Raw genomic sequence first — 9,521 nt, 5'->3', positions numbered from 1 at the left:
AAATGTTGGAAAATGAGCCTGGCACCCTTAATGTGGTCCAAAATGAAAGAATCTGCCCCAAAAATGGGACGAAAATGTCCCAAAATGAGTTAGCGGGCCCCAAAATGGGGTAACGGGCGCCCAAATGGAAACGAACACCCCAAAACGGAGAAACAGCCTCAAAAACTGAACAACGAACCCCAAAAATGGGAGTAACACGCCCCAAAATGGAAGAACCTTTCCCGAAATGGAGTAAAACGCCCCCCAAAAATGAACGAATCCACTGCAAAATGGTGAAAAAAAACCTCAATATTGAGCAATACACCCCAAGGTGCCTCGAAACGGCCGATTCCACCCCAAAATGGCCCAACTCGCCTCAAAACGGGCTCACAGCACCCCAAAACCACCAGAATTCGCCCCAAATTTGCAGCCTGCTGCCCCGTTGCTGGAATCGCGTTGTGACAGACACCAAAATCACAGGAAAACGCCCCAAAACGGAGTGACAAGTTCCAAAAGGGACTAACAGGCGGCGGAAGGGGGAACGGACCCAAAATGGGCGGAATTGTCCCCAAAACGTAGTAGCACGTTCCAAAAGGGAATAACAGAAGGGGGTAACAGACCCAAAATGCGCGGAATTGTCCCCAAAACGGAGTATCAAGTTCCAAAAGGGAATAACAGGCGGCAGAAGCGGGTAATGCACCCAAAATGGTCGGAATTGTCCCCAAAACGGAGTAACAACTTCCAAAATGGAATAACAGGCGGCAGAAGTGGGTAATGCACCCAAAATGGTCGGAATTGTCCCCAAAACAGAGTAACACGTTCCAAAAGGGAATAACAGGTGGTGGAAACGAGTAACAGACCCAAAACGCGCGGAATTGTCCCCAAAACGGAGTAACAAGTTCCAAAAGGGAATAACAGCCGGCGGGAGGGGGGGTGACGGACCCAAAAATGGTCGGAATTGTCCCCAAAACGGGTGTCACGTGATGGCGGCGCCCGCGTCCGCGCGGTGCCGGAATCGCGTTGTCACAGCCCCCAAAACCGCAGGAAAACGCCCCAAAACGGCATAACGAGTTCCAAAAGGGACTAACAGGCGGCGGAAGGGGGGAACGGACCCAAAACGCGCGGAATTGTCCCCAAAATGGAGTAACAAGTTCCAAAAGGGGAATAACAGGCGGCAGAAGCGGATAATGCACCCAAAATGGTCGGAATTGTCCCCAAAACGGAATAACAAGTTCCAAAAGGGACTAACAGGCAGCGGAAGGGAATAACGGACCCAAAACGGTCGGAATTGTCCCCAAAACGGGCGTCACGTGATGGCGGCGCCCGCGTCCGCGCGGTGCCGGAATCGCGTTGTCACAGCCCCCAAAACCGCAGGAAAACGCCCCAAATCGGCGTAACGAGTTCCAAAAGGGAATAACGGACCCAAAACGGCCGGAATTGTCCCCAAAACGGGCGTCACGCGGCGGCGGCTCCGCTGTCGCGCAGGATCCGGGCCAGGGCCAGCAGCGAGTCCCAGTCCCGGGCCCGGGCGGCCACGCGTGGCCCCTGCAACCGGGCCAGGGCCACCCCGCGTCCCGGCAGGGCCAGCGCCACCAACCACGTGTCGCTGTCGCCGTCATTGTCGCCGGTGACGTCATCAGTGTCGCCGATGTCCCCCCCGGGCACGGCGAAGGCGGCCAGCGCCGCCGGAAGGCCCGGGTCGGCCCGGGATAAAACGGAGCGGGCGCCGCCGCGTCCCAGTCCCCGCCACAGGGACACGAGGAAGCGGCGACACCGGGACTGTCCCCATGTCCCCGGCAGCGCCAGCGCGCGGGGGGGCGCGGGCGGCAGCGCCAGCACCGCGGGGACCGCGACACTGGTGACACCGGCGACATTGGGGACATTGGGGACACCGGGGACATTGGGGACATCGGGGACAATGGCGAAGGTGGCGTCCAGGCGCAGGCGGCGCCGCGGTGGCACCGTCATTGTCACCTCGGTCCCCGTCGGTGGCACCGCCGGGAGCCGCAGGCGGGAGGGCCCCGCGCGCAGCTCCAGCGCCAGCAGCCGCCGCGTCCCCGTCGCTGTCCCCAAGCGCAGGGACACGGCGACGGCCACCGGGGCCACCCGCTTGGCCGCGCGGCGCCCCAGGGCGGCCGGCGACAGCGGCGACAACGGGGCGTCCGCGGGGAGCGGCCGCCAAGGCGGCGGCGGCGGCGACGGCGACAACGCGGCCACCCGCAGTGACACCGACGGGGGTGGCGCTGGGGACACCGCGGGGGGGGCGGTGGCCCCGCGGGGACGTCGCGCGGCGGCGCCGGTGACACCGGAGGCGGCGGGGGGGGAGGCGCAGGCGGCCAGGGCGCGGTGGAGCCGCCCCCGGTCGCGCACGTCGATGTCCCCCGGTGTCGCCAGTGTCACCAGGGCTGGGGACAGGCGGGCGGCGGCCGCCAGCGCCGCGTGGCCCCCCCGCCACCCCCGCGCCGAGGCCACCAGGTGTCGCAGCCGCGGCCACGTCCCCGGGGGTGGCACCGCCCGCGGGGCCGGGGCGCGGGACAGGACGCGGAGGTGGCACCGCGTGGCCTCCGGGTCCAGGGTCCCCAGTGTCACCGGTGTCCCCATTGTTCCTGGTGTCACCAGTGTCCCCATTGTTCCTGGTGTCCCCATTGCTCCTGGTGTCCCCAGGGTCCCCATTGCTACCGCTGTCCCCAGTGTCCCCATTGCTCCCGGTGTCCCCATTGCACCCGGTGTCCCCAGGGTCCCCATTGCTGCTGCTGTCCCCATTGCTCCCGGTGTCCCCCTTGTTCCTGGTGTCCCCAGTGTCCCCATTGCTCCCGGTGTCCCCAGTGTCCCCTTTGCTACTGCTGTCCCTAGTGTCCCCGTTGTTACCAGTGTCCCCAATGCTCCCGATGTCCCCATTGCTACTGCTGTCCCCGGTGTCCCCATTGCTCCTGGTGTCCCCAGTGTCCCCATTGCTCCCAGTGTCCCCAATGCCCCCATTGCTCCTGCTGTCCCCATTGCCCCTGGTGTCCCCATGGCTCCTGGTGTCCCTGGTGTCCCCAATGTCACCGGTGTCCCCATTGCGCCTGGCGTTCCCATTGCTCCCGGTGTCCCTGATGTCCCCATTGCTCCTGATGTTCCCATTGTCCCCAATGTCCCCGGTGTCCCCGTTGCTCCCAATGTCCCCAGTGCTCCCGGTGTCCCCATTGCTCCCAATGTCCCCATTGCACCTGGTGTCCCCTTTGTCCCCAATGTGCTCATTGCTCCTGGTGTCCCCGTTGCTCCTGGTGTCTCCATTGCTCCTAGTGTCCCCAATGTCCCCGCTGTCCCCAATGTCCCCATTGCCCCCAACGTCCCCAATGTCCCCGTTGTCCCCAATGTCCTCGTTGTCCCCATTGTCCCCGTTGTCCCCAATGTCCCCGTTGTCCCCAATGTCCCCATTGCCCCCAATGTCCCCGTTGTCCCCATTGTCCCCGTTGTCCCCAGCGCGGCCGCCCGCAGCGCCGTCCCCATCCAGGCGCCCCCCGCTCCGGTGGCCAAGTCCAGCAGGGCCGGGGCCAGGCCGGGATGTCCCCGCAGGAGGCGGGTGACAGCGGCCGCCAGCGCCGCGGGTGTCCCCAAGCGGGTGACGAAGATGGCGGCGGCGCCGCAGAACAGCCGGGCGCCCCCGGGCCCCGCGGCCGCCAGCGCCAGCGCCAGCGCCAGCAGCGCCGCGGTGGCCTTGGTGACATCATCGGTGTCACCGGTGTCACCGCTTTGGGCACAGATGGCGGCCACCAGGGCGTAACGGGACAGCAGGTCCCCCCGGGGGGCATCGAGGAGCGTCGGGAACAGCCCGGCCACCGTGCGCAGCGTCACCGGCGTCCCCAATGTCCCCAATGGTGTCCCCGATGTCCCCGATGTCTTTGGTGTCCCCGGTGTCCCAAATGTCCCCGATGCCCCCAGTGTCCCTGATGTCCCCGGTGTCCCCAATGTCTCTGGTGTCCCCAATGTCCCCACAGGTGTCCCCAATGTCCCTGCTGGTGTCCCCAATGTCCCCGGTGTCCCCAATGTCCCTGCCAGTGTCCCCAGTGTCCCTGATGTCCCCAATGTCCCCGATGCCCCCACTGTCCCCGGTGTCCCCAATATCCCTGGTGTCCCCAGTGTCCCCAATGTCCCCACTGGTGTCGCCGGTGTCCCCAATGTCCCCGGTGTCCCCAATGTCCCCGCTGTCCCCGATGTCTCCACTGGTGTCCCCAGCGTCCCTGATGTCCCTGGTGTCCCCAATGTCCCCAGTGTCCCCGATGTCCCTGATGTCCCCAATGTCCCTGATGTCCCCAGTGTCCCCAAGGTCCCCAGGAGGTCACCAAGCGCCACCAGCAGGAGGCGCCGCCGCGGCGGTGGCAGCGCCGGGTGCTGGGCCAGGGCCACCAGGCGCCGCAGGACCAGGGCCTCGTCCTCGGTCCCCAAGTGTCCCCTCCCCGGGGCCGCCACGCGCAGGGCGGCCACCAAGGGGGCGGCCTCGGCCCCCGCCAGCAGCCGCCACAGGCGGACCTTGAGGGACGGTGACACCCGCGGTGGCAGCGGTGACACCGGCGACGGTGTCACTTGCGATGGCCCTGGTGTCACCTGTGGTGGCCCTGGTGTCACCTGCGATGGCCCCGGTGTCACTTGCGGTGGCCCCGGTGTCCGCTGCGGTGGCCCTGGTGTCACTTGCGGCGGCCCTGGTGTCACCTGTGGTGGCCCTGGTGTCACCTGTGGTGGCCTCAGTGTCACTTCTGGTGGCCCCGGTGTCACTTGCGATGGCCTCGGTGTCACCTGCGGTGGCCCTGATGTCACTTGCGGTGCCCCCAGTGTCACTTGTGGTGGCCCTGATGTCACTTGCGATGGCCCCAGTGTCACTTGCGGTGACCCCGGTGTCACTTGCGATGGCCCTGGTGTCACCTGTGGTGGCCCCGGTGTCACTTTCGCTGTCCCCGGTGTCACTTTCGCTGTCCCCAGTATCCGCTGCAGTGACCCTGGTGTCACCTGTGGTGGCCCCTGCGCCGTCCTCGGTGTCCCCTGTGTCGTCCCCAAGGTCCCCGGTGCCACCTGGGTGGTCCCTGCAGCCCCTTGCGTTGTCCCCGCTGTCCTCTGCGGTGGCCGCGGTGTCACCTGCATCGTCCCCGGTGTCACCGGGGCCCTCTGTGGTGTCCCCGGTGCCACCAGCGCTGTCCCCAGCGCCCCTGCACTCACCTGTGCCACCCCCATTGTCCCCTGTGCCACCCCCATTGTCCCCACCACCGTCCCCATTGTCCCTGCTGTCCCCTGTGACGTCCCCACCACCATCCCCATTGCCCCCGGCGCCATCCCCATTGTCCCCAGCAATGTCCCCATTGTCCCCTGTAGCATCCGAGGTGTCCCCAGCGCCATCCCCATTGTCCCCAGGGCTGTCCCCATTGTCCCCAGCTATGTCCCCATTGTCCCCTGTGGCGTCCGAGGTGTCCCTTGCATCGTCCCCAGTGGCCCCGGTGCCACCAGCGCTGTCCCCAGCGCCCCGGCACTCACCTCTGTCACCCCTGCCGTCGTCCCCAGCGCTGTCCCTGTTGTCCCCATTGTCCCCAGTGCCATCCCCATTGTCACCAGCACCGTCCCCGCTGTCCCCATCGTCCCCAACACTGTCCCCATTATCCCTAGCGGTGTCCCCATTGTCCCCTGTGGCGCCCGAGCTGTCCCCTGCATCGTCCCCAATGTCATCGGGGCCCTCCACGCTGTCCCCGGTGCCACCACCACTGTCCCCAGAGCCTGTGCCACCCCCATTGTCCCCTGTGCCATCCCCAGCGCCATCCCCATTGTCCCCAGGGCTGTCCCCATTGTCCCCAGTGCCATCCCCATTGTCCCTGTTGTCCCTAGCGCTGTCCCCGCTGTCCCCATCATCCCCAGCGCTGTCCCCATTGTCCCTAGCGGTGTCCCCATTGTCCCCTGTGCCACCGCGGCCCTCCACACTGTCCCCGGTGCCACCACCACTGTCCCCAGAGCCCCTGCACTCACCTGTGCCACCCCCATTGTCCCCTGTGCCATCCTCAGCGCCATCCCCATTGTCCCCAGCGATGTCCCCATTGTCCCCAGCACCGTCCCCATTGTCCCCAGTGGTGTCCCCAGCGCCCCCGCACTCACCTGCGCCGCCCCCGCCGTCGTCCCCAGCACCGTCCCCATTGTCCCCAGTGCCATCCCCATTGTCACCAGCACCGTCCCCGCTGTCCCCATCGTCCCCAACACTGTCCCCATTATCCCTAGCGGTGTCCCCATTGTCCCCTGTGGCGCCCGAGGTGTCTCCTGCATCGTCCCCAGTGTCATCGGGGCCCTCCACGCTGTCCCCGGTGCCACCACCACTGTCCCCAGAGCCTGTGCCACCCCCATTGTCCCCTGTGCCATCCCCAGCGCCATCCCCATTGTCCCCAGCGATGTCCCCATTGTCCCCTGCATCATCCCCATTGTCCCCGGTGCTGTCCCCAGCGCCCCCGCACTCACCTGCGTCGCCCCCGCCGTCGTCCCCGATGTCCCCAGCGCCATCCCCATTGTCCCTGTTGTCCCTAGCGCTGTCCCCACTGTCCCCATCATCCCCAGCGCTGTCCCCATTATCCCTAGCGGTGTCCCCATTGTCCCCTGTGCCACCGCGGCCCTCACACTGTCCCCAGTGCCACCACCACTGTCCCCAGGGCCCCTGCACTCACCTGTGCCACCCCCATTGTCCCCTGTGCCATCCCCAGCGCCATCCCCATTGTCCCCAAGGCTGTCCCCATTGTCCCCAGCACCATCCCCATTGTCCCCAGCAATGTCCCTAGTGTCCCCTGCATCGTCCCCAGTGTCCCCAGTGCCCCCGCACTCACCTGTGTCACCCCCGCCGTTGTCCCCGTCGTCCCCATTGTCCCCAGCGCCGTCCCCACGGCCCACAGCACGTGGGCCTGCACGGGGGGCGGCTGCGCGAAGCTCCCGGCCAGCAGCGGGGACAGGGCGGCCATTGTCCCCGTTGTTGTCCCCATTGTCCCCCCCGCGCGCAGCAGGACGAGCCCGGCGGGCGCCGGGTGGCCCCGCGGTGGCCCCGGCGGTGGCAGCGGTGGCAGCAGCCCCGGCTGGGCGCCCCGCAGCTCCCGCAGACACTCGGTGACGGTGGCCGGGGGCAGCCGCCCGTCCCCCCCCCGCAGCAGCAGGGACACGAAGGCGGCGGCGACGTCATGGCCCGTGATGTCATCATCGCCCGTGACGTCATCCTCGCCCGCGACGTCATCGCCCGCGACGTCGTCGGCCGCCAGCAGCACCGTGGTGGTGGCCAGGAGCAGCAGCGCCGCCTCCGGTGACGTCAGCGGTGACGCGCCGGGGGGCGGGGCCAGCAGCGCCAGCAGCGCCGCGGCCACCGCGCGGGGGCGGGGACAGAGGGGGCGGGGCCGCTCGAGGAGGAGGCGGAGCACGGCGAGCTGCGGGGGGCGGGGCCAGGGGGCGGGGTCACGTGGGGGGCGTCACCCGGTGCCACCCCCGTTCCCGCTCCCCCCATTCCCGGTGCTCCCACTTCCGGTTCCGCCATTCCCTCGTACCCGGTTCCCCCCATTCCCGGTCCCCCCGCTCCGGTTCCCCCCATTCCCGGTTCCCCCCTTCCCAGCTCTCCCCGTTCCCGGTTTCCCCGGTTCCCCCCTTTCCGGTCCCCCCATTCCCGGTTCCCGCGTTCCCGTCCTTCCCAGTTCCCCCGTTCCCGATTCCCTCCATTCCGGTTGCTCCCGTCCCCCATTCCTCCATTTCCGGTTCCCCCGTTCCAATTCCTCTCGTCCCCGGTTTGCCGGTTCCCAGTTCCCCCCATTCCCCCTTCCGGTTTCCCTCCGTTCCGGTTCCTCCCGTCCCCGGTTTCCCCCATTCCCGCTTCCCCCCCGTTCCCCCGTTCCGGTTCCCGGTTTCCCCCCGTTCCGGTTTCCCCCGTTCCAGTTTCCCCCATTCCCGGTCCCCCCGTTCCGGTTCCCGGTTCCCCCGTTCCGGTTCCTCCCATCTCCGGTTTCCCGGTGCCCTCGCTCCGGTTTCCCGGTCCCCCCCGTTCCGGTTCCCGGTCCCCCCGTTCCGGTCCCCCCCGTTCCAGTTCCCGGTCCCCCCGTTCCGGTTCCGGTCCCCCCGTACCCGGCTCCGCTCCGCGGGCCCCGCCGCCCCCCGCAGCGCTCGGACCTCCCGCGGGTCCCGCTCGTCGCCGCCGCCCAGAGCGGCCCCGAGGCGGCTCCAGGCCCGGGCGGCCGCCATGATGGGGGGGGGGGCCGCGGGGCAGGCTGGGACGTAACGGGGCAGCGCGCGGGGGGTGACGGGATACAGCGAGGCGGGGGGGGGAGGCGCGGGGGGTGACGGGATACAGCGAGGCGGGGAGGGAGGCGCGGGGGGTGACGGGATACAGCGAGGCGGGGGGGCGGCGCGGGGGGTGACGGGATACAGCGAGGCGGGAGGGGGGCGCCGCGGGGGACCCTGGGATACAGCGAGGCGGAGGGGGCGGCGCGGGGCAGGCTGGGACGTAACGGGGCAGCGCGCGGGGGGTGACGGGATACAGCGAGGCGGGGGGGGAGGCGCGGGGGGTGACGGGATACAGCGAGGCGGGGGAGGCGGCGCGGGGGGTGACGGGATACAACGAGGCGGGGGGGAGGCGCGGGGGGTGATGGGATACAGCGAGGCGGGGGGCAGCGCGCGGGGGGTGACGGGATACAGCGAGGCGGGGGGAGGCGCGGGGGGTGACGGGATACAACGAGGCGGGAGGGGGGCGCCGCGGGGGACCCTGGGATACAGCGAGGCGGAGGGGGCGGCGCAGGGAATGACGGGATACAGCGAGGCGCCGCCGCGGGGGGTGACGGGATGTAACGAGGCGGCCGGGGTCACCGCGGGACAGGGAAGGGGGGAGCGCGGGGCATTGTGGGATGTTGGAGGGGGACCGAGGGGTCCTCCGGGAGCCCCTATGGACCCCCTAGACCCTATGGATCCTATAGACCCCCCTATAGCTCCCATGGACCCTGCTGACCCTATGGATCCTATAGACACCCCTATAGCTCCCATGGACCCCGCTGACCCTATGGATCCTATAGACACCTCTATAGCCCATGTGCACCCCCTAGACCCTATGGATCCTATAGACCCCCCTATAGCTCCCATGAACACCCCGGCCCCTATGGATCCTATAGACACCCCTATAGCCCCCATGGACCCCGCTGACCCTATGGATCCTATAGACACCTCTATAGCCAGTATGTACCCCCTGGATCCTGTGGATCCTATAGATCCTCCTATAGTCCCTATAGACCCCCCAGCCGTTTGGCACTTCATAGGTGCCCTATAACCCCTATGGATCCTATAGACTTCCTGTGGGCCCTATAGAGCCTCCTAAACCCTTGTGGACCCCATAGGGGCCCCATATAGCCCCTATAGACACCCCCCCCATTGCTTCTATGAACTCCCTAGACCCCCTATGGCTCTTATAGCCCCCCCCCAAGCCCCTATGGCCCCCATGGAGTCCCTATAGCTCCTACGGGCCCCATATAGCTCCTATAGACCACCCCATTGCTTCTATGGACTCCCTAAACCCCCTATGG

Source organism: Tinamus guttatus, unplaced genomic scaffold, assembly GCF_059628265.1.
Source record: "Tinamus guttatus ecotype Peru unplaced genomic scaffold, ASM5962826v1 Tinamus_guttatus_pri_ptg000981l, whole genome shotgun sequence".
In the NCBI taxonomy this organism is placed as follows: Eukaryota; Metazoa; Chordata; class Aves; order Tinamiformes; family Tinamidae; genus Tinamus; species Tinamus guttatus.
The sequence above is the reverse complement of the archived record's forward strand: the minus strand, read 5'-3'. Positions refer to the sequence as shown.